We start from the raw sequence: 25078 nt of genomic DNA, 5'->3' as shown, positions 1-25078 counted from the left end.
CTCACCTTTACTGGCTCCATCCCCGCCTCTTCGACCTGTTTGTTTCCTCTCCACCTATCCTCTCCTCTATCCATCTTCATTCCGCCTCCCACTCTCTCCTTATTTATTTCAGAACACCCTTCCCCTCCCCCTGTTCTGATGAAGGGTCTAGGCCCGAAACGTCAGCCTTTCTGCTCCTATGATGCTGCTTGGCCTGCTGTGTTCATCCAGCCCTGCACCTTGTTGTCTTAAATCTATTGTTTCCAATTTAAGGCAACAGATCTGCATTTTAACATAACAAAGTCCAAAGCTCCCTATACATCCTTTTAGATGCTGAATTTAGTAATATCTTAACTTAATAATTTAATCAGCTAGCACAATAGTTCTCAAAATATTTATCATACTAGCATCTCAATTATAAGATTATATTATGCTTGTTACGTGAAAGTGCTCCTTGTGAATGTTATTGTAATAATATCCCATCAGTCCACTCTTCATCATCAACAAAGTAATGGACCCATTGTTAGGGCTATCGAATGGCACATGCTCAACAATAATCTGTTCACAGATGCTCTGTTTGGGTTCATCCAGGACCACTCAGCTCCTGACTTTATTACAGTCTTGGTCCAAATATGGATAAATTGCTAAACTCCAGATGCGTAGCACAATGACTACGCTTGACATCAGGGTCACAAGTGACTTAGTGTGGCATCAAGGAACCCCAGCAAAATTGGAATCAATGGGAATCAGGGGGAATATGTTCTTCCAATTGAAGTCACACATAGCAAAAAGGAAGATAATTTGTGTTGTTGGAGGTCAGACTTCTCAGTCATAGGAATCATTGCAGGAGTTCCTCAAAGTTGTATCTTAGGCCCAATAATTTTCAGCTGCCTCATCAATGACCTTCTCTCCGTCACAAAGTCAGACCATGGGAATGTTCACTGATGATTACATAATGTTCAGTGCCATTCGTAACACCTCAGATGTTAAAGCAGTCCGCGCCCATATGCAGCAAGACCTGGATAATGTCCAGGCTCGGGTTCAAAATTGGCAAGTAACACTCACACTTCATAAGTGCCATGTAATGACTATCTCCAATAAGACAGAATCCTGTCATGTCCCATGATGTTATTATTGCTGAATCCTCCACTATCTTGGGAATTACCATTGATCAAAAATGAAACTTGACCTGGTATATAAATACTGTGGCTATAAGACCAGATCAATGAAAGGAGTTCTGTTATGAAAAACTCATCTACTGACTCCCCACAGCCTATGACTGCAGCTGCAAAACAAACTTCAAGAGGCTTGTCTTAACCCAGGACAAAGCAATCTGCTTGAATGGCACTCCACCCATCATCTTCAACATTCACTCTCTTCACCACTAACTAGAGGGAGCAGCAGTGGAAATTGTCTAAAATATTTATCGTGGTAACCCATCAAGGCTCCCTCCCAAACTTGCGGCCTCTACCACCATGAAAGACAAAGGCAGCAGATGCACGGAAGTGTTGTCACCTGCAAGATCCCTCTCTGGGCTGCATATCATCCTGACTTGTAACTATGTCACAGTTCCTTCACTGTCACTGGGCCCAAATCCTGGAACTTGCTTCGTATAGCTTTGTGGGTGTACCTTCTCCTTTTGGCTGCAGCAGTTCAAGTGGGCAGCTTACCTACATCTTCTCAATAGCAATTAGTGATGGGCAATAATTGCTGGCCCACATTCTGAGAACAAATAAATTAAAAAGAGAAACTGAGAAGGAAAGTGATTTCTCCATTTTCTATAAGAAACTGAAATTGAAATTGAGACTGAAAACAAAAGAAAAAAACTTTTGGAGACTGAAGCTTAAGAAATCATTGAAAAGGACACAGAGATATCAGCTCTGTGATTGTACTTAGTGATGATGGCAGTGCTTACATGGTATAACAGAGCAAAGTAAAACAGAATTGCGGGCGACAGTACATCTCTACCAGACAAGCTTGATGCATTCTATGCTGGCTTTGAACAAGAGGTCAGTGAAATGATGTCACCTATCCCAACAGTCTCAGATGCACCTGTACCCACGGTCACTGCCTCCACTAACATATGTGGCTTAACTCTGCTCCCATCACCAGACTCACGCTAGGTCCATGACTGGCTGCTATGTGTTATCTTGCAGAACTCCAGAAAAGTCTTAGAGGACCCTTAAAGGGATTGTGCAAAGCCCAGTATATAGACCAAAGCAGTATAATTTAATAGACTAGCAGATACCTATCACACTGACCAGAAAACAAAACAACAATCGAGAGTATAAATCTGGTTGCAAACTGAGAAGCATATTCCAGCACAGTGGAGGTATCCTATAGTTACTAAGTTTACACTTAATTATGAGTTTCAGTTTGTTGTATCATTTTCCACACTGTTTTGTTTGCCCTCAAATGAGAAGATTTTCAATTGACAGGATAAGACACAGGGATCTTGAAGGTCAGCATAATCTTTAAGCATTATCATTTGTCATGGTATTAAATGTAACCATTGCCCTATTATATAAAGTTGGATGTTACAGACATCAATCATTCAGCCAAGAGGAGAAACATCGGAGAGGTATTTTTAATGCTGCAGTTCAAGGTCTCAGAAAAGTACCCTCTGATGAAGCCTATTTCAAATATTACTTTTAATCTTTGGAAGTAATTGTACATTTATGTTTATATCTTTAAATTGAACTTTAATTTAAAGTTAAATACGACTTATGCATATAATCTGGGCAGATAAATCTGCGTTGTACAAAGGATGTGTTGTATTGTTGATTGATAATGTCTTTGGTTTTTTAGCCATGACATATAGCACAGATAGTCAGGTCCTGTGGAGTCAGATTTTTTGAAGTTTATTTACAACACTAACTGTTGAAAAGCTACAATAACACAGACTTACACACAGAGTCATACAGCACAGAAACAGACCCTTCAGTCTAACTCATCTGCACTGACCAGATATCCTAAATTGATCTAGTCCTATTTGCCAGCATTTGGCACATATCCTTCTAAACCCTTCCTATTCATATACTCATCCAGAAGCCTTTTAAATATTGTAATTGTACCCATCTCTGCCACTTCCTCTGTTAGCTTGTTCCATACACTCACTTTTTCATTGCATGAAAAAGTTGCCCCATAGTCTGGTTCTTTGCTTATTTTGTTTCTGTACATTGCACATGCATAACTGATTGCTTTCACTGACTCCATTACACAGAGAGGGGTAGTGGAGGCCAGATGGATATCCTTACACTAGAACTATCTTAAAGGTACAGGCCTGTCTAGTTTGAAATCTTTACCATAGTACTACAAAAGTTACATCTTTTGGGTGAGACATTAAACAAAGGCCCCTGTTGGCCTGATTATGCAGGTGTAATGGATCCTGTAAAAATATTCTATCAAGAAAGGACAAGTTCCCTTGAAGAGATAATAGGAACTGCTGATGCTGGAGAATCTGGGACAACAAGGTGTAGAGCCGAATGAGCACAGCAGGCCAAGCAGCATCAGAGGAGCAGGAGTTCCCTTGAAGAGCTGGCCAACATTTATCCATCAATCAACACTATCTTGATTGCTTTTTGTGAGACTTGGCAGTGTAAAGAATGGCTGCTGCATTTGCCTACACAACAACAATAACTGGGCTGCTATTTATTGAAAGCGCACTTGCTGAGGATGTACTAGGTAATATATAAATACTTCTGTCACTTAGGCTTGGCTTTTAATAAGAAACAACAATTTTCATTATTTTGTTCCTTTATTTCATCTTGGGTCCAGAAAAGCATGTTCTGAAAATTCCTTCAAACGAATATTGTAAGTGAGAATTAGTTAAGTATAGAAATGCAGACAACCTTGAGTCTATTGTTTAAATAAATTATAGTGTGGTACTTTTGTAATTTTGAAATAAAAATACATCATTGTCCCGAAAACGCTCAATCATTTTCTCTGTATGGACAGTTTCTCTCTGCTTTACCCTCCTTCATTAGTAAAGTTACTTTGTTAAGCAGTGAAAAACTACTCAATATTTTATAGCAATTTGCATAACACTGATCTTTTAAAAGTCTGCAATTTTATTTTTAAGAAAACTAATGATTAAAACCAACAAATTTGAACAGTTAATATATTAAGGTTATATTGGAGCTAAAGATACATTCATTATGGTTTAAAAGAGTGTTTGCATTTCTCTTCTTCATATGGCTAGGTAGCTATGTGATATGCAACTTGCAAGCAGTCTGCTGTTTGTCACCAGCAATTAATTTCACTGATGCTCCCCTCCGATTCAGGATTGTGCTTTGTGCTTTGAATCTTGTGATTATAAGCCTCCTCTGTTGTGCTGCAGTAGAATGCTCAGTCTGTCAGATTATCATGGTGCAGCTGAGCATGTAATTGCTCAAATGAGTTAAAATCCTTTCAAATGTCTCTCTTTGTACCTCATCGCACTACTTCTTAGACTAAAATATTTGACAATTGATCAAGATAAACGAAAGGATCTTCATTAGTTACCAACCACCGTGACATGCATTTTTTTTTAAGTGCTGAAGCATTTCTTTCCTATTCTTGTTATCAAGTCAAAAACTGGGAGAAAAATTGGTAAATTTTATTAGTGTGGTGAACTGAGCTTAATTTGACTTCGCACTAAATGTTAGAATAACCGAACGCTCCTTCTTGGACACAGTTGAACTCTCATGAAGAAAAATCTTGCCATATTAGTCAGTTAACAAACCTGGTTAGCAAAGTTTTCAGGGGTGAAATGAGTAACTGTTGCCTCTTAACGTACTCTCTCAGGTACTTTGCAGTGCTTGTATGCAGTGGGATGGCTAATGATGTGACTAGCGATTCAATGTCATCATATCACCAGCTATACTTTCTTCGATATTTGTGTTCTAGAAATGTATATGTATATGGATATATTTATATCATGTAAGTGCACTGTGAAAGTTAACAGGTATAAAGTTGTAGTATGAGCATATTGCAGCTGGAAGAAAGCACATCAGCTCTGCTGCACTTTTGAACTAGCTGGATTCCTTTAGATTGAATTCCTGAATAACTAAAAAAAAAAAATACCCAGTTATACCAATGCTGTCATGGAGCTCCAATCGATGAATAAAAAATGCATTAACTGATAACTAGCTGAACATTGCAACTAGCAGTAATTTTTTTAACAATATAGTCAAGTGATTGTTGACTTTTTTTTTGCTAGGCCAATTATAATAAGTCCCAAACTGATTTTAGGTGTACAGAATTTGATCCATCATGTATTACTACATTCAGTGCAAGTTGCAAGTGTTTGTGTTTAGATTAAGTAACTATTAACGGTTTACACGTAAGCGCCGACAACAGGAGTGAACACTTATTCTCCATTTTACTGTTCAGTTTCAGATACTGGCAATTTGTGTTTCTAATTCTCCAACAATTAGCCTGGTGGCTGAAATCACGGTTATAGGATAGGGCCGCATGTGGCTCATAGGTCAGGAGTAGCTCTATATGCTGCTGGTGTTGCCTGCAAAGCTCTCTACTCACTTGATATACAGTAATCCCAAGAGATTACACTGCTCTTCGACGATGAGCAAAGTAGAGGAAATAGCAGCCGTTCTTTTGTCCCTGCTCTCACTTTCTTTCATTTACTTCTTTCTCCTCTGGCATTTCCAATTCTTTTACTTCCCCTTTTGTTATTCTAGTCCTGTTCTTCACCTTTGCTATCTCTAGTTCTCTCCTTCTCATGGGGCAGCTCAAGTTTTAATGACTGTACTTCTACCTGTTAACTCACTCTATTTTTCCCATTTTGTTTCTTTTTGTCTTCCTTTTCGCTCTTAGTCTCATCTGCTGCTTGTTCCACTTCACTGTTCCCAAATAGAACACTAGAGGAATTATAATCATGACAAATATCTTAAATAACTAATTGTAAAGCAGAAACGTATCAGAGAAAGGGTCATTTATCAAAAGAGTTAAAAAGGGGAAGATGACATAATACCAAAGATTGGCTCACATTTCTTGCAATGCAAGATGTTTATTTATTTACTGTGATCTTCTGTTTTGTTTTTATAAAATGACATTGCTGACTTTCACCCTCTATAGTTTGGAGATATTTGAAGAAGAATAAGGTCACTTGGATGTTCTGGAGTTCAATTTGATTTCAATTTGACTGAGGGAGATTAGTAGCTTCAGAAGAATAAATAAATCATGCAGAGAGTCCATGAGAAAACAAATGGTGCATGGAAGGGATAGCCTAGTTCTTCCTATTGATGTTCTAACATCTCTGTCAATTCATTCAGAAGTAATGAGTCAATAATGCCAAACAGAAAATCTCAGCATTGAGTCAAATGACTTTTTCTGCTTTTTATTATTCCTGTTTCCAAAATTGTTTGTCTCTGGATAATGGTTTTCAATAAAAGTCTTTATTAAGTGATGCATTAATTTGGGAAACTCAGGAATCAGATAAAATATTTGTTTAGGAATGGATTAATACTAGATCTATAAGAATTGTTTAGTGTTTTGTGCTTTATGTCAATGAAATGGAAGAACCTATCTCCAAAAAATGTATCTGTATGAGATTGCCCTGTCAAGTAAAGGCATATCCTATTTATAACTTCAAACATGGACTATGTTCTTGTCAAAGCTTTTGGAATGGTCTTTTATATTTTAAAATGGACACTCCATAGATTGGCTGTTGATAATTACGTGGCTTTCTAGATTTCAAAAGAGTTCTAATTGAATCAGCCTGCATGGGGGCTACTTCCTGGAATGGACAGAATTCTGGGTGTAGAGATGAGATTCTCACTAGGAAGTGATGAGATGCCTATTAAGGGGAATTATTGCATGTTGTCAGCCTCATTAACTGGAAATTTCACTTCACAATTTGTAGCTTCCCATCCTACTAGGATGCTGAAAATTCTTGACAAGACAATCAGAGCAGGTATCTTGCAACGCTTGCTCACTGTTTGCTCCTCTGGATTGCAGGAACTCCACATCCACTGGCATCCAATAACTACCAGCCTCACAGAACACTCAGGGCACTTCCCTGATCCAATTACTGGACACCTCAGCATTTTAAAGCTGCACTTTAGGCTGCGTTAGAATGGTGCTGCTACAACAGAGACATGTACCTAATTCACAGACTAGATCAGGCAGCATCTTAGGGCTGCCCATGCTCTCCTAGCACTAATGGAGCTTTGGCCTTGTCTTGCCTCATAGCACGGTCAGAGAGCCAAGCAGCTTGTCTTGCCGGTCAGCAGTATGTAGTCAAGGGGTTGGACATCTTATCATCTGGCACATTGTCATGGCCATCTTACAGCCGTACCACATGCCAGCCATCCACACAGCAAACACACTGCATGTGCTGCAAGCAAATGGCCATGTCTCAAAGTCTGAGGGAGGGGCCCTCACTGAAGTCCACGGATGTCCTGTTAGGCAGAGGTCCTGATGCAGTAAGTCGAGTACTGTCTCAGAAATCAGTTTAGGACCTTGGTCAGGTCAGGCATCCAGTCAAGCCTGTCTTGTTCAAGAGGTCCATGCCTCTGCAGTCCGGGGAGTGAGTCACAGTCAATCCTGCGGCTCTAAAGCAGCTACTTCTGGAATTCACACTAACAGTCAGGGAGAGGTAAAGGTACTTTACATGCGGGGCTATCCGGCCATGTCACTAAACAGGGTGGGTCATGGTCAGTGCAATGGGTCTGCCATTAAAAGCAAGGAAGGAGTGGTAAACGTTGTAGATGGAAGGAGGCCGAAGAACATAATCACAAGGATTTGTGTCTATAAGTTGGGAGGCAGTGGGTATGAGAATTGTGAAGGGGGTCAATTGTATATGTAAAAGGGGGATGTGATAAAGCATAGATGGGAATGGGGGTCATCTGGGACAGGAGTTTGTCAATCATTGTGAGAACCCAAGTTTTGAGCAGTGGGCACTGTATGGCCACATTTAAAATGGTTACCTCACATGCCTGGGGCTGGGGAAGACAGGGACTGAGGGAAGGCAGTAGTCATCACTGTCTGAGGAGAGTTCCCTGTTATGGTCCTGCAAATTGCAAAGGTGCAGTAGCACAGAAATTGGCTGTGATCGCACACAAGGCCTTTGAACTGTTGATGGGAGCGGGGGCTGCAAATCCCTGCCATGTGAGACCCTTCAAAAGGGTACCAACATTACATACAAACCCATTCACTGCAGAGGAAACACATGCTGGCTCCCAATCCCTAGCAACCCTTATGCATTGACTCACTGTTGTACCACAGCTCTCCCTGCCCCAAACATTACTGGCCATTTCATGCAAGACCAACATCCTTGCCTTCAGAGGCTTCAGATACAACAGCCATGACTATCCACCTGAAGAAATAGTATCCAGTTGGCTGAGACTCTTCCAAATGCAATGTACATAATGTACAATGTCTATACATTGCGCAGCACCAAGTCAAGTCAGACAGTGCTCATTCATACATTATGTAAGGAACAGGATGGCTGGCCTCAGTGTGATGGTGACAGTAGTGGCTGCACACAGACACAAGCAACCAGATTCTGTGCACAGTACACATATATTTACAAATGTGAGCATTAACAAATAGTGCAACGTCACCTGTGCGGCCAATGTGCCCTCAATGTGTTGTCTCCATCTAACTATGTCTCAGTGCAATCCTGTGTTCCTCACCTGGGCTGTAGGTAGTATGTGCTAAGGTGAAGCCCATTGGTCTTAAGGCTTGGCGAAATGCGCAAGCATGAATTCTGATGTAGTGCTAAGTAAGCACGCAGGTAGTGTCAATAGACACTGCCTTTTTGTAAATTGTAGATTCCTTGAGAGGGTGTTGTGTGACAGATTTAAACTCCAGATAAGCATCTGAATAAATCACTACTTTTAAACTTAAAAGATGGCGCTACTGGTTCTTTAACATGAAATGGTAATGGGGGGTTGGAAACACAAATCCACCTTTCTAAAGCATTCATATTAATCTTCAACAGTAAAGAATTGGAACTGGGTATTTCAATTTATTTTTCCTCATCTGTCCAAAGCGGAAACTACTTTATACCGCTACAGACTCAAATGAATGAAAATTACATTGACTTTTCAAATTCATGCATTCTTTACATTATCATTTAATGATTATGTTTGTTGTTAAACATTGCTGCTAGCATGTAAAACAATGCTGTTTAAATCCTCCCAAACCAAACATACCTTTGGTTTATTTTGTACTCTCAGTACATGCTGTTGTTGGTTTTTAAGAAGTGTCAGAAATCTAACATTTTTGAGAAACATTTTGTTGGAGTTCCAGCAAAAACAGTGTTTTGCTAACCTTAAAATCCAGGATCCATTTCAAAGTTCTTGATAAATGTTAAAACATGTATTTCATGCACTTTGGAATATGTAAATTAATTCACAGGAAACCAGAATAGATTTAAACATGCAGCTGTAAAATTACCAATATTCGGAAGGTTATGATTATAGAAAGCAATAACAAATATTTGCAAGTCCTAACCTGATGTCGTTGTGTGGTGTGCTATGGCACTGAATCACAGAATCCAAACATTCCGAATTTAATTTCTGGTGGATGTTTGCCTCAGTTCAATCGGAGTTTTATGATTGGCCTCAGGGCTCCCCTACTGAGGGAAGAAATAGGTCTTGCTGGGTTTGTACTCCTGCACAGATCGATAAAGGAAAGTAGGATGATGGATGAGAGCAGAATGTGCTCAGTTTTGAGGCTCAATGGTCAATCAGGGTGTCTGCAGTCATTCTAAGGGAGCACTCCTCACCTCTCAATCCCTACAATTTAAGGATTATCATGTGTGAATTGGATTAGCTTTCTTAACTTTCTTCAGTCAGCTGTTATAACTGATATTCCATCTACAAAGGAAAGATAAAGCTGATGGCTCACTGCTGTCCTGATAACTAAACAACCTGAACATGTACAGGTCAAGGAGGTTTATGCAAAAGAATCAATCTTTTGATGTTTTCTCTAAAATTAAGTAAATATGTTTGGAAATTGTTAGAACTTGGAAGCTTGAAATTTTAAAGAAGCTTTAACACCAGTTGTAATCCCATATTTCTTAAACTGGTTTAGCTGTTGTTTAGAGGCAACACTCTGGTCTGGCCATTCACAGACTCTAGGATAAAGGCTGTATTCAGGCACTTGCAATACTAAATTAACGCTGATACTGAGGAGTGATGTCTTTTGGATGAGACATCAAACTGAAGCTCTGTCTGCCTTCTGAAGTATGTGATAGAATAGGTTGTAAAAAAGGTGTTAAAATAACCTGAATGGCCTATTACTTTAATTCTGATCTTATATAATCATATCACATGTATATATAACTATTTATTTGCCCCCTTAATATGAGGTTGCGTTTAGGAATTACATTGCTCTTGCCGTATTACGTCTAAGGTGCGCAACAATGTCATAATTTCAATAAGACTTTCAAATTTTCAAAACAGGTCCCATTTTAACTCCACAACGTTTTACTACTTATTTTTATTCATTTGTAAGATGTAGGCATTGCTGGCAAAGTCATTGATGCAGTTTGTGGTTTACTATATGTTAGCCTGTGTAACATGTGCCAGAAAGAGTCATGTTCTTATGACTCAGATATCTTGCAAGTTGGGAATACAGCATAAAACATGTTTCCTGAAGAGGAGGAATATTCTGTGCTTTGCATTCATGCTCCTAAAAGAGATAGTTGCTGACAGCGCTCTCAATATTTCTGTGGGAAGCCATGGTCTCTCACCTTCCAGTATGTCATTCTTTCGATGAACTTTCTGACCCTTTAAGTAGTTAGTGCCTTCAATATGCCCTTATAGGAGTGCAGTTACCCACCAATAGATGCACTTCTCACCTCACAAACCTTTAAATGCCTGTTTATTGATGAACATTATCATCAAACATTTGCTGCAACATTTGTTTTTAACCTAGATGTTGAAAGACATTGCCTACTGTGCAATCTGGAAAGATTGAATTTTCCTCACTTAAATGGGATTGTTAATCTACAATCAAATCGTGAATTGCCAACTTTTTGCACTCAAAATTAGATTGAGACTGCTGAACCTCATGGCATGCCAGTGATTGAATTCAATTAACCGGCATTGACCAGTAAGGTCATGGGGATTGAAAGATAGGTATGCTTTTGGGGCAGGAGGAGAATGTACAGCTCCCCACTGTTGATAGAAACAACATTGTGAAGATTTATTTTTGCCTCACTCGTACAAAATTCATTCCGGAAACCTTTGATTTAATTTCTGGTGGCAATGGACAGAACTATGCAATTAGATAGCAAGTGGCTCCAAGTTAGATGTCTGCCTGAGAAGGCCTATTGGTGTGACCAGTGTCAAAAATGAATACAGAATTTTCATGTGTTAGGTATTCCTGATCTTTTTGCTAGGTATACCCCGTGGAGCAGGCTTACCCAAGAGGATGCCCATGGATCACAATGTAGCCTCTAAGGGATGCTAACCAGCCTGTCAGACATGGTCCAAATACAAGAAGCACAAGTGGAAGATAAGTGGAACATCTCTTTACACAATCAAAGGATGTTTCTCTCCCATGTTTGTGCTGCTGATAGGTTTACTAGTGAGACTATCAGCAGAAACTGCAGGAGATAAGTGGCTTCTGGTTGAAATAGTGAACTACATAAACACGAGTAGCTTCAGTTAGCCCAAGACCTGCCCAAGGGTGACAATAAGTCTGCTGAGGGACAGACTGCCATGGAGTTACAGGGAAAAGAGGCACAGAGTCAGGGAGAGATTCAAGAGGAAGATAAGCCTCTCTCCCTCTCTGAAAGGTGCCAGCTGCTGAACGACAGCAGTAGAGGTGACAGAGCATAACATCTGAGCACATGGGGCTGTGATTGAGGAAGGGAGAGAGTGCCTAAGTGAAGAAGGATAAATAACACAGAGAGAGAAGGGGGATCGGGTGGGTGAGAGGGAGAGAAGGGGTGGGTTTGTGAGAGAGAGAAGGGGTGGGTGTGTGAGAGAGTGAGAGTGAGAGAGAAAAAGAGAGAAAGAGAAAGAGAGAGAGAGTGAGAGGCACAGTGGCTCAGTAGTTAGCATTACTGTCCTGGGCTTGATTCTACCCTTGGGTGACTGTCTGTGTGGAGTTTGTACATTCTCTGCGTGAATTTCTTGTGGGCGCTCTGGTTTCCTTCCACAGTCCAAAGATGGGCATGTTATGTGGATCAGCCATGCTAAATTGCCCATAGTATTCAGGGATGTGCAAGCTAGTTGGGTTAGCCATGGAAATTACAGGGACAGGGTGGGTCTGGGTGGGATGCTCTTCTGAGGGTTGGTTTGGACTCGATGAACCAAGTAGCCTGCTTCCATAATGTAGGGATTCTATGAAGCATGGGCTTCTGAGAGAAGGAAAAGGTGCGAGAGTTTTTGGGAGAGGGTGAAATGTGAGGTAATAGAAGGGTACGAATGCAAGGAATTGAATGTAATTGGGTGGGAAGAAGGGAGTTTAAGCCTGAGGTTCGGACAGCATATTTGAGAGAATGATGGAAGGAGAAAATTCAGTGAAGGGGGTATAATGCTCCTACATCTTATGTATTATGCTCTTACTCACATTATCAAACATGTCTCCCTCAAAAAAATTCTTCTCTCCAGAATGAAAGGATATAAAATTGCAAATGGGTGGAATTTGGAGTGTCTATTTTTATTTCCACAGAATGGCAGGTTTGAGTGTTGAGCCATGTGGGAAGTAAAAGTGTTCGAAAAGGTAAAATACAATCCTAAACCATCTCAAAAAACATCCTGTTCTGGAATTAGGAGAGAAGAGATGGGGGATGGTTGACCAGCTGTTTTCTGGAGGGATTAATCATTTAAATCTTTTTTAAGCAGTTGTGTAAATTAATTTTAACAAGGTTTCTATTTTTAACAGCTGGGCTATACAACACCCACCAGGTAAAAGAGGGTGATGAATTTTGGATTCAACAGCCTTTAAAGCACTACTTATGGGCCAGGAGAAGCAGAAGTATTTCCAACAATGCTAATAGCTTCTAACCAGGTTGGCTAAACAGAAGGTAAGAGACATAGATCTTCTTTGTGCAGAGAGTTCATGGAAAATACAAGTCCAACAATTCTCCCTTCCAGCACCAGCAGTTCCACCTTTACACATCTTGATATTAATTGACTCCTTCTAACCTTAATTACCTGTCATAACAACATCCACGTCTGCCAAAATAAAACTTATAAACACACACAAACCCGTCACAATCTGTCTCTTATCCCACTCATCACTGAACACTCCTACTTATCCAACAATTCTCCCTTCTTGTGTCTCCCAGATTTGTCAAATGCCAACTCATCTTACAATCATCGACACCCTCATCCCTCCACAGGCCCCATCTAAACTCTCCTTCACTATCTCATTATAACCTATCAGCTGTCAGCTCAACCCACCTGCGCTTCCCAGCTCCCATGATCACCAACACTCCCCCCCCCCCTTTTGTCAAAAAGCCATCCTGTCTTTCCCACCCTTCACGTTTGCCTCATAGTAATCTCTCCTCCCAGTACCACTGATCTAGCTTCTCCTGGAGTGTGACTCCGTGCTGCAGGTTAGTTGGCCTTTTGTGTAGGGTTCCTGAAGAAAAGATAAAAGCACACATGTGCTGCTGTTAGCATTTCGTAGAACTCAAGGAAGCCTACAATATTTTGGCTTCCCCCCAACTATCCATCACCCCCACTCCAGCTCCAAAAGCTTATTTCCAATGAAGTAGGTGTCCTGGCATCCAAATTCACTTTGTGCACCTCTTTTGGGCACAAAGCTATGCCAAAAGCACAAACTCGTGATGTCACCCTTTGTGCCCATTAAACTGTGCATTGGACAGGAAACTAGGGCAACCAGACATTGGCAAGAAATGCTGGCCAGCCAGCGACACCCAAATCCCACTAGGGAATAGAAAATAATAACTGTCTCAAAATGTATTCTCACATTTCCACTGAAATAATAGTAAAGCAATGGAGCCAATTTGAGAAAATTCCTATCTCTGAATATGTTAAATTGTTGCAAAAGTTACTGATTTTTAACAAATTGCGCGTATTATGTTGTCAGCAGTGATACATCTCCAGCTAAATACATCAGGCTCACACTTGTTTATGCAATAAAACAAAGCCCTGCAGATGTTGGAGATCTGAAACAAAAGCACACCCTGCTTCTTTACCATGGTCAACTGAGCCCTGAACCATGTTTGACCCATCTCCCACAATTCTGCCCTCATCCTTTCCCTTTCCTCCCACAACAATGATAGGGTCCCCACGTACCACTTCACTACATTCACGTCCAAAAAATTAGCTGCATATTGATCACTTGCAACAGGATACCACCACTAGGGACACATATTACCTTTCCTTCCATTGTCATTATTCAGCAGGGACCATTCCCTCTAGTATACTCTGGGACACTCCTTCTCCATTCCCACATCTCTTCACACTCCCACAGCAACTGTACAAGGTGCAACACCTGCCTGTTTAACCTCCTTCCTTCTCACCAACCAAAGCTCCAGACACTCCTTCCAGGTGAAGCAATGAGTTATCTGCACTTCATTCAATCTACTTTACTGTATTCGCTGCTCACAATGTGGTCCGCTCTACGCTAGGAGACCTTTTTTTTGAACACCTACTTTTTTTCTGCAAAAATGACCCTGAGCTTTTAGTTGCCTGCCACTTCAACAGACCAGTGTGTTCCCATGCCATCACTTCTGTCTCAGGCCTTCTGCAGTGTTCCAGTGAACCTCATCAATCCAAAAATAAAGCGAATTAGGAGCGGAATTAAGAATCATGTTCGTAAACGAGAGGCATGCTGGAAAAATAAACTAATCTCATGGTTGGTTATTGTCCTTTGTATCATTTGCACCTTCTCTCAAATGTGAGCCATTGTTTCGTGTCCAGCATACAAGGCATCCAGTGATCGAGATTAAATCCACAACATAAAGATTTAAAATCTCAAGTCACGTACATCCAAAATTAAATTACATCCTACTGCCAAGTGATGAAGTCTCAAACTATTTATTTTTATATCTTCCCTCATTCATCATGCAGTGGGCAATATTACTTAAGTGTAACAGCTTGCGTTGAAAAGAAGCTAACATGAGAATTGGATTATCCCCATCATTTAAACAGTAGCTTTGCTAAATTCAGCAAAAATTTCAGTCATCCATTTGAAGATACTTCCGAGAAAAATTTCTATATGCACATATTTCTAAAACACATGATATCCATAGATTCACATAGAATGTACAGCGTAGAAACAGGCCATTCAGCCCACCTAGGCTAAACCCATGTATACACTCTACGTGTTCCCCCTTCTCTCTGTCTTATATTCCAAAGGGAACAGAACATTCTATTCCCTTCTCCCAAGTGTTTATCAAAATTCTCAGAGATACATCAAATGCCTTCTGGTGACAAATTCTGCCCACTGATCATTTCCCCAATGAAGTGGTTGTTCCTTAACTGCCTCATGGATCACTGATCAGAACCAAAAATTTTCGATTACTAGTTTTGGTCTCTCCCACATTTATATAGTTATTTGTGAATAATAGGATAAATTCACCCATCAAAGTGAAAGATCATGATTAAAGAGAGTGTGAATCAGATAAAGATACACTGCATTGTACTACCTCTGTTCTGTAATTCCTAGCATACAGTTGCCTGCTGGTACCACAGGATCGAGGGGAGGTTATTTCTAAAGCAGTTTTGATTATGTCACACGTAGAAACAACGATGGCAAACAATGCTACATGTCTTCAATTCACGGACAGAATTCTTGAGATCTCCTACCTTAACTTTGACAAAACATAAACTCATAACAGTGTGGAAACGGACCATTTGACCCAACAAGTCTGCACTGACTCTGAAGAGCATCCCACCCAGATTCAAATCCCTACCCTATCCCTGCAATTCCCATGGCCAATACCCCAAGCCTACATATCCCAGGACACTATGGCACAATTTAGCATGGCCAATCCACCTAACCTGCACATCTTTGGACTGTGGGAGGAAACTGGAGCACCCAGAGGAAATCCACGTCGACACAGGGAGAATGTGCAAACTCCACACAGACAGTCGCCCGAAGTGAGAATTGAATCTGGGTCCCTGGTGCTGTGAGGCAGCAGTGCTGACCACTGAGCCACCATGCCACCCAACTGGAGAAATGGCTTAAGTGGTCATGGAGGGAGATCAAGAAAAAAACATGCATGGAAATTTCAGGCACCTCTACCCTTATACTGAACTGCGTATGCCTCAAATTTGGATATAACTGCACACTTTTCAGTTCAGTATCGAATAGTCCTACAACATGGTTACATACAACATAAAGCTCCTTCTTTACTCTGTCTTATAATGGGTGTTTGCCCTAACCTTAAAACAGATGTCCACTGAAGTCGCAGGACCCAACATTTTTCTCCAAAACTTTCAAATATTACTTCTCCTTAATTTCACACCCAAATTCCCTTTTTAAAATTAATATGGATTCTGAGTCCAGAGACTATTTGTTTTGTGCATCCCTGATCTTAAGATGCCTCTGTGCAAAAAAAGTCTCTCATTTCCCCTCAGTTTCTTTGCCAATTATTTTAAATTGCTGACCCACTTGCCAGAGGAAAAAATGCAATGGCCCCATTATTTCCCATTTAAGTCATCAGCCATCCCGTGGCCTTTATGAGTGAAATTGCTAATTACTGCCAAATTAGGAGCAGTTTTGTGCTGTGGGCCAGTGCTCAGCAAAAACTGGATTGAGGCTGCATTAGCTCATTTTATACAGGACCCCTGATAGCCAACAGACAGAGAAAACCTTTGTCCCATCAGTGTAGGCTATCATAAAATTCAAGACCCTGAAGTGAAAGGCCACTGCCTTTGTCTATCAGTGATATTCATCTTGTACATGGCATAACATTAATTTAATAAACATTACCTTTTTATGAGAAATAGATTGTCATTTTCTGCCACACTAATGTGTACGCTAGTTTGTCTTGAAACTAACTCCCCAACTGTCATATCACTGCATAATAGGACATCTGCATATAAAGAAAAACACACAGGGTCCCAGGCAATTACGAAATGAACTAGGACTTATAGGCATTATATCATATCAATCATTGAATAGGGCATCAAACACATCAAATCCATAACATTTTCTTTTAAGAAACGCTTATGGGTTCAGAAATAAACAACGTTGTAGGCAGGGACTGGAGGAACCCCTCAGTCTTTGAGTGACTTCAATGAATGGCTTCATTTTTCAGTCAACCAAAGGGGCCTACTGTCTTTCTTTGAAAGCATATTTGGTGCCTTTTGATGCCACTTAACACCAAATTAGCTAATTTGAGGCCTTTGGAGTATCTGTAGGGTCAACTGATGAGCATGCAGTCATTTGAAAGCAGGCATGACGGTGAGATGGACATCAGCACAGACCAGCAAATCTGTCAATCAATTAACAAATTCAATTGTTGCCCAGGAGCATGGGAAGAAGAGACAGTGAGAATACAGAGAGTTCATTTAAAAATGGGAGTGCAGGACCACAAAGTGAGAGGAAGTGTGTGGAAAAAGCGAGAGGAAAGATTGAACAGTTAAATGGATTCTTGGAAATAGATAGGAAAAATGAAAGACAAGACGGAAGGGTAAAGATACTGACACAAATTTTGCGCAAAGCATTCGAAATTGTCCAGCTGCTATTCTTTAATTTGCCACCACTCTAATTAAAATGCAAATTGAAATTATAATTAGCAGCAGCAGTATCTCAAAAACCTTCTCACATCTAGCACAAACAACATGCAGTGTCAGTGGACAAAGGTGAAAGAAAGTTTTTGAAAGTTGGACTCTGTAGGGTTGTGTCATGCCTGATTTAACCTGAGGCGGGGTAGACGGGTGGGATCTCGATGAAGAGATTCCTGAATATGAACGGGCTGTCATGGATTTCACTTTCTGTCAAGATGGGCGTGAAAGGTCGTTTACATGCCATCACTTTTGCTTTTAAAGTTCCAAAGGTGACACAAAAGGTCAGAGGATCTTATCAAAAGATCTTGGATGACACATTAGCCTCTAATTACTGTGTCATTCATTTAAACTTTGACTGAGTAACATCAGTCTTACTCAGCATGTGTTGTTCTAATAAACAAAATAATGAGAATGCACGTTCTATTTTGCCCCAGCTTTTGCCCAATTCTTTTTCATGGGTTTAGAAACTCAATTAATAAATAACTAGCTTACTTTAGCCTGCAATGTCTAAATTTTGCTTGTTCTCGCAGGTGTCTTTATGCTGATATAATGATGTGAATGGCAGCCACACAATGTGCTCACTGTTTTTAGCAAGAAATATATGGGACATCATTTCTGCTTTGCACGCAACGAGGAAATTGCTCACAAATTGGGCTTGAAATTGTATCAGTTGCAGATTATAGATCACGTTTCAACTAAAATACATTTGCAAAAATCACAAAGATAAAATTTCTACGAACCATTGCAATTGACCAAATCAGGAAGATGAAATTATTTATATATAGAGTCACAGAGTTGTACAGCATGGAAACAGACCCTTCAGTCCAACCAGTCCGTGCTGACCATAATCCCAAACTAAACTAGTGGCAACTGCCTGTGCTTGACCCATATCCCTCCAAACATTTCTTATTCATGTACTTATCCAAATGTCTTTTCCCACATCCGCCATTTCCTCTGAAAGTTCATTCACAAATGATCCACGCTTGGTGTAAGAACAGTTGCCCATGTCTTTTTTAAATTGTTCTCTTATCTCAGAAATATGCCCTTATTTTGCTTTTCATTAAAACATATTCCTTGATGTATTTAAGAGTGGTAAACAGGTACAGTTTTGTTAATACAATGGAAGATAGATTTACTGCAAAAAAGAATCCATGAATAAAAATTGAAATAATGCAAAATGACAATTAACACTACACCGAACAGTATATTAGATTTTTTTAGTGTATACTCAGCAGTTTCTTGGGAGAATAAATAGTTCATGTCTTCCAGTTTCCAGATGGTTGAGGAGGTTGCCCAATGTATGATTACCCAGTGTCTGGAACCCTGTAGACTAGAGTCAGAGACTTCAGAGTGTTCAAACTTAGTTTCCTGGATAGTTAAGTATGAAATATTAGAGGATTAAAAGCTGCTCTCATTCCTGAGTAACTAGACTACTGAACTCCACCCACACCTACTCACACTTAAACCCCCCCAACACTCCATCCCTACCACCTCCTAACATCCTACAACACTGACAACCAACTCAAAATCCCCTCACCCATCCAACTGCCATCCTACCTGTCAGATCTGAGCCAAAAATAAGGGTTAGGATTCGGGTTCTGACCCTGATAAGAAAATTTGGTCCAATATTTTTTAAAGTTTTTAGAATGCCTATTATTGCTTGTCCATTTCAGAATTGAGTTTGATTTGAAGAGCATTATGGAACAACTGCAAATGAGTGTAACTGGTGAAATCATGCCATACCCATTATTTTAATTGGGATGTACCCAAGTTTGCAGCCAGGTCCAGCTTTGGGCAAACTGATTTTTAAAAATCAGTGTTAAAGTTCATGGAAACTCAATTTACACTTAATCTAAATCTCATTTGAGTTTCCACAATCAGTTGTCCCTGTTCATCTTATTTCATACAGATTGTGCCAAGAGAAGAAATACAGACTAGTGCTTACATAACCTGTAAAATATAAAAGTCCTTATTTTGGATATTATTGGAGGGTTATGAAAAAATGCTTCTTCAGGAACCAGTCAAAATTTTTTCTCAGCTCCTGATTTTATATTTCGTTTCTTAGTGTCCCAGTTGGGCAACTTCTGAGAACTGAACGGACTTCCACTGTGAGGCTTACACTAGAGATCCTGTCCTTCTAGCCCAAGCTAGGTGAATCTTCCAGCCTGCTTCAAATCCTCATTAATTCAGTCTCTTTAATCTGGCTACAGACTGTCAAAGGAGCAGCACTTTGAAAACTTGTGATTTTAAATAAACCTGTTGGACTGTAACCCGGTGTTGTCTGACTTCTGATTTTGTCCACCTTAGTCTACTACTGGCATCTCCACATCATCTCTGTGATACAGTTCTTGATTTGTAGAGAAGCCTGTAACCTGCTCACAAAATTTACTTCTTCTCTCTTCTTGCTCATAGCAACATGGAACACATTCACCTTGCATGCAGATAACAATGTTAAATAGCTGCATTTCATCCCACCTCACCTCATGCAATGAATTAAAAAGACAGTTTGCAGTACAATTGTTTATAACCCAATGCCAACAGCACTTTTTTTGGATTTGAGATACTCAAAGTCCACTCACGGTAAATTCAGAGACTGTTGTTAATGTCTTGAAGGGTAAATATTTTTGCACTTGCTTCTCAGTATAACAATCTAATGTCTCCGTTGGCTCCTAACAATCAAACCAAGCAGGATTACAGTTAGCTACACTGCAGAAAATATCACATAACCCAATAAATTTGGGATTCATTTACCCTAAATCTCAAAACACAATGATGTCATAAACTTCATGATGGTAAACAGTCTTTGTAACACTTTCCAACATCAAAAGACTTTCCTCTTTAGGAGCTGCAACAAAGCAGAATTTCTTATTACATTGAATTGGTTTCTGACAGCTGATCCAAGTAATCATTACTCACTAAACTTATTGGGGTGTGCAGGTGTCTGCCATTGTGAAGTATTAGTCCTGTTGGATGTTGGTTAACTCAGTTGGCTGGACAGAAGGTTTGTGATTTAGAGTGATACCAACAGTGTGTGGAGTCAGTTCATAGAGGCCACTATGAAGGTCCCACCTTCTCAACCTCTCCCCTCATCTGAAGCATTTTGACACTCAGGTTAAACCATCCATTGTTCCTCTCTAATGAGAGAGCAGCCTTATTGGTTTCTGGGACTATGGGATCTTTATTAATACTGCAGGTTAAGCCAACAGGTTTGTACGTTGAACACATTGGGCTGAATTCTATGTTTTTTAGCTAAGCCTTGGTTTTTTTTAGAAGGATTTCTGCCCTGAGGCAAGATGGATTTTTTCACCATACCTTACTAATTTCACCTCATTACCTGTCCCACCCCTTGTAGTATTAACCAAAAATTCATCAGATTAGCCAAAATGAAACGAAATTAATAAAAATACAAGGAACCTGATGATGAGCTAATGATTAGAAAGGTCGTTTCTCATGCATTTATATTTTGCTGAAGGAATGTGTGTGTGTGTTTAGATTAAGTGATGTAACTCATCAGTAATGAACTGAGCTGTCATAGAATGTCTGGCTGAAGTTCTGTTTAAAACAGATAGGACATCTAATGTGATAAGGTGGTTATTTATCAGTTAAACTGGGCATATTTGACCATAGAATTCTGCTGTGGATGATATAAAGGTGGTAACAACTTGAGCAAGCTAAGGCTGAGGTCAAAGTTCACTGAAAGACCAAGAGATAAACCTCTTTCCAAAAGAAGTAAGCAAGTGCTAAAGAGTTGGTCAAATTGTTAGTTGAAAACATGTTACATTTGTGATACCAATTATTCACTGGAGACTGGACTGAGTCAAAGTTTCAATGCGCAGCTTTTCTGTATGGAAAAAGAATTTAAGAAAGCCTGCCTCACAGTGATAGCTAGCCAGCTCAGGAGGTCATCTGGTCAATGGCTGGAAGTTGAGATGGAATGGATCAATTACCTGTTTCAGTCTAATCTTCAGACAAATCAATGTAAACCAATTCACTTGTAATTATAAGCATCATATGGATAAGATTTTTTGCATTTTCTTTGTAGTATAACTCACTTTAATAAAGAACATTGAATATATATCATTGTTAGAGCTGTTTTGGGTTATTGTTGACCAGAGTGGGCCCAACTGACCAAGGAAACTAGGAATAAAAGCCTGCACCCTACCATGTCTTTTTCATCCAATTCCAGCCTCACCTTATCACATGCTATTCATGGAACAACTCTGCACTTAGCCAATATCCCAGCATTCAATGGCATCACTTCATCATAGAATCCCTAGAGTGTGGAAACAGGCCTTTGGCCCAACAAGTCCACATTGACCCTCAGAGCATCCCACCCAGACCCATCCCCCTATAACCCCCCTAATCTATACCTCCCTGAACACTATGGGCAATTTTTAGCACGGCCAATCACCTAGCCTGAACATCTTTGGACTGTGGGAGGCAACACACACGTGCAAACTCCACACAGACAGTCGCCCGAGGGTGGAATTGAACCCAGCTTCTCGGCGCTGTAAGGCAGCAGTGCCAACCACTGAGCCACCATGCTGCTCCCACCAACTTTAAAACCCCATTGTGCATCTCGACAAACACCATCAGTCTGGAGCTGCCTTACATGTTTCCTGGCATCTTCCCTGGACATGGCAGAGAATCATGTGTTCCAATTTACAGGCAGGGAGCTGGAGTTCCTGCTTGATGGGGTGGTGCACGGATAAGATTTTCACATCCCCAGGACCAGAAACGCAGGCCACGAAATCAGAAAATGTCAGCGTAGTCCGAGGTAGCCAACCAGGTTAAAACAATCACAGAGGTCTGGAGGAGTGCCCAGCAATGTAGGAAGAAGTCACTGTCCTTCGCCATGTTGCCAGCATAAGTGCCATCATCTTCTCTTTGATGCCTCACATCTACTCTTTCTCTGTGACTTATTCACCTCCCACCAAGGCACATATTTTACCACTCTCACTATTGCCTGCAATATCCTCCATCACTTGCTCTAATTCACCCCATCTCCAATGCCATTTATCCTGCATGCCCTCTGTACTGCCTAATCACTCGTATGGGTTACTTCACCACTTTCACTAACAGCAAACCCCAACTGGGCTGAGTGGGTGGTGGACATCCTGACCTTCACGACCTTACACAGAGAACGTTCTGACTCTGAAAGCCCCAAGTGGCTGACTGACCACGTCCAAAGCCCTGCACTGTACCCCTTGATTTGATCGAAGACGGCTAACAGCCATGACAAGCTTCTTGCCTTTGTGTCTGTGCTAAATGGCATGGCAAGACAGAAGTAATATGAGTCCGATATCTCTGGCTGAGGGGGCAAAGCGCACAAAAGAAAAGCAAGGAAATGCAAAGCAGGGAGCTGTGGGCATCCAGGTGAGCACTATGTCAGCAAACAGCCCAGGGATACAGCTTGGTCCAGTCCATGAGCTGGGTACAAGTCCCTGAAGACAGTGTCCTTGATGTGTCATTACAATGATGGTCACTGGTGGAGCCTGAGGTACAGCGTTTTTTTGTTTCTCAACATTTTGTTTGTTTGGTGCATCTGGAAAGATAGGGGGGCTAATACTAATGAGACAATTTGGGCCACTAACAAGGTGTTTAACACAATAATCCCCCTTAATTGGCACTTTGATGCAACCTGATGAGAAACTTGCCCAACTGCTTTTCAAAAGGATAAAAGTTTGTACTGATGGTAGGTGGTAATTTCACTAGATTGGTAATCCAGGGGCCCAGGGGTGACTGCCAAGAATTTGTGTGCTGCAGTGGCAGTGTCTCTACATTTGGATCAGAAGGCCTGGGTTCAAGTCCCATCTGCTTCAGAAGTGTGTCATAATCTCTCTGACAAGTTTGATTAGAAAAGAGGGCACAGGATGCTCCTGACATAAAGATTGGCTTTGCTGGACATCCCATTCAATTCTGCCATAAATCAAGAGATGATCCATGTTACTCAGACCTCAATAAGATTCCACCTGGACATTTTATTTTCTAAATGCGTATTACTGAGAAAGGATTAAGAAAATGTATAGATCTTCAGCAACAGAAGGACGTGTGAGAAATCCCTGAAATCTTTATGATATCTGCCTTGTGCAACATAAGGTATCAAAAGCTTTTAGCTCCCTGAGCCCGTTCTACCATTCCAATAGATCAGGTATCTAATATTAATCATTAATCTGTATCTGAATGTCATTTGCCTGCCTGAATTCCATAATCCTCAATGCCCAACAAAAATCTATAACAATTTCAATTGACTGATTTGCAATAGCATTTTTTGAGAAGAGGGGTGCTGTTTTCCTTCACCCTTCTAGTGAAGCAGTATTTCCTGATATCATCCTTGAATAGCCTAGCTCCAAGTTTAATCTTTCATGTTGGATTCTGCAACCAGAGAATATAATTTCTCCAATCTACCCTATCAAACCCATTAATTGTCTCAAATACTTGAATGAGGTAATCCCTAATCTTATATACTCATGGGAAAAGTTGCACCTATGAAACCTGTTAACATGATTTAATTATATTTTTGTCTGGGATTATTCTGATTAATCTGCACTGCACTCCCTGGAAGATCAATATATCCATCTTGAGCTGTAGTATCCAGAACTGGATGCAATACTCTTGATGTGGTCTCATCAGAAGTTTATTGAACTGGAGCATCCTTTGTATTCTAGCCCCTAGAGATAAAGACCAATATTTTATTAGTCCTTTTATAATGACTTTTATACCTGCTTATCACACATCACTGAGTGATCCGTAGTCACAAAGCCTTAAATTTCACTGCTGCACCACTGCTACAAATTTCTCACCATTTGGAAAGTAATCTGCTTATCTTCTTAAATTCGGCTTGATCGTTCAAAGTTTTGGAAAGTCAGGACATCTTTTGAACATCGATATAGCCAGTGAGAAGAGACCTATTCAGCTCTTCCCAACAGATGTGAAGATTATCTGGGACCCAAGAGCACCCCTAAAGATCAAAACATTTTTTTCATAACACTGTCACACAGCTTTCTCAAAAAGAGAAGAAATTAGAATGGTTATGGGAGAGTCCAATAATCTGCACTTCTGATGTCCGCAGCAAGATAGAATTTTGCAGTGCCCCAGATGCACAGATGCTCAAGTTGAATCTCTGGTTATATGGGTGTCCACTGGCAATATCAAAATATGATGAACTCTTTAAGTTCACAATGATAGAAATGCAGGTCCCTGGACATTACTGTTTGAGAGTTAATTGACAGCAGATACTTTTCGTTGGAGTTTGTACTGTGTTTTTCCCCAGTAGAGGATTGGGTTTGAAGCCAGAGGGAAACGTAGAAACTGGTACTCCTAATGAACTGTGGCTCTACAATACAACTGTTGTAAATGATGGACACTCTTCAACTGCATGCATATGAGCATCTGCTTATTAAACTGTGGAGCCTGTGCGGGAATTG

Source organism: Rhincodon typus, chromosome 33, assembly GCF_021869965.1.
Source record: "Rhincodon typus isolate 14 chromosome 33, sRhiTyp1.1, whole genome shotgun sequence".
In the NCBI taxonomy this organism is placed as follows: Eukaryota; Metazoa; Chordata; class Chondrichthyes; order Orectolobiformes; family Rhincodontidae; genus Rhincodon; species Rhincodon typus.
Note: the sequence above shows the minus strand (reverse complement) of the source record.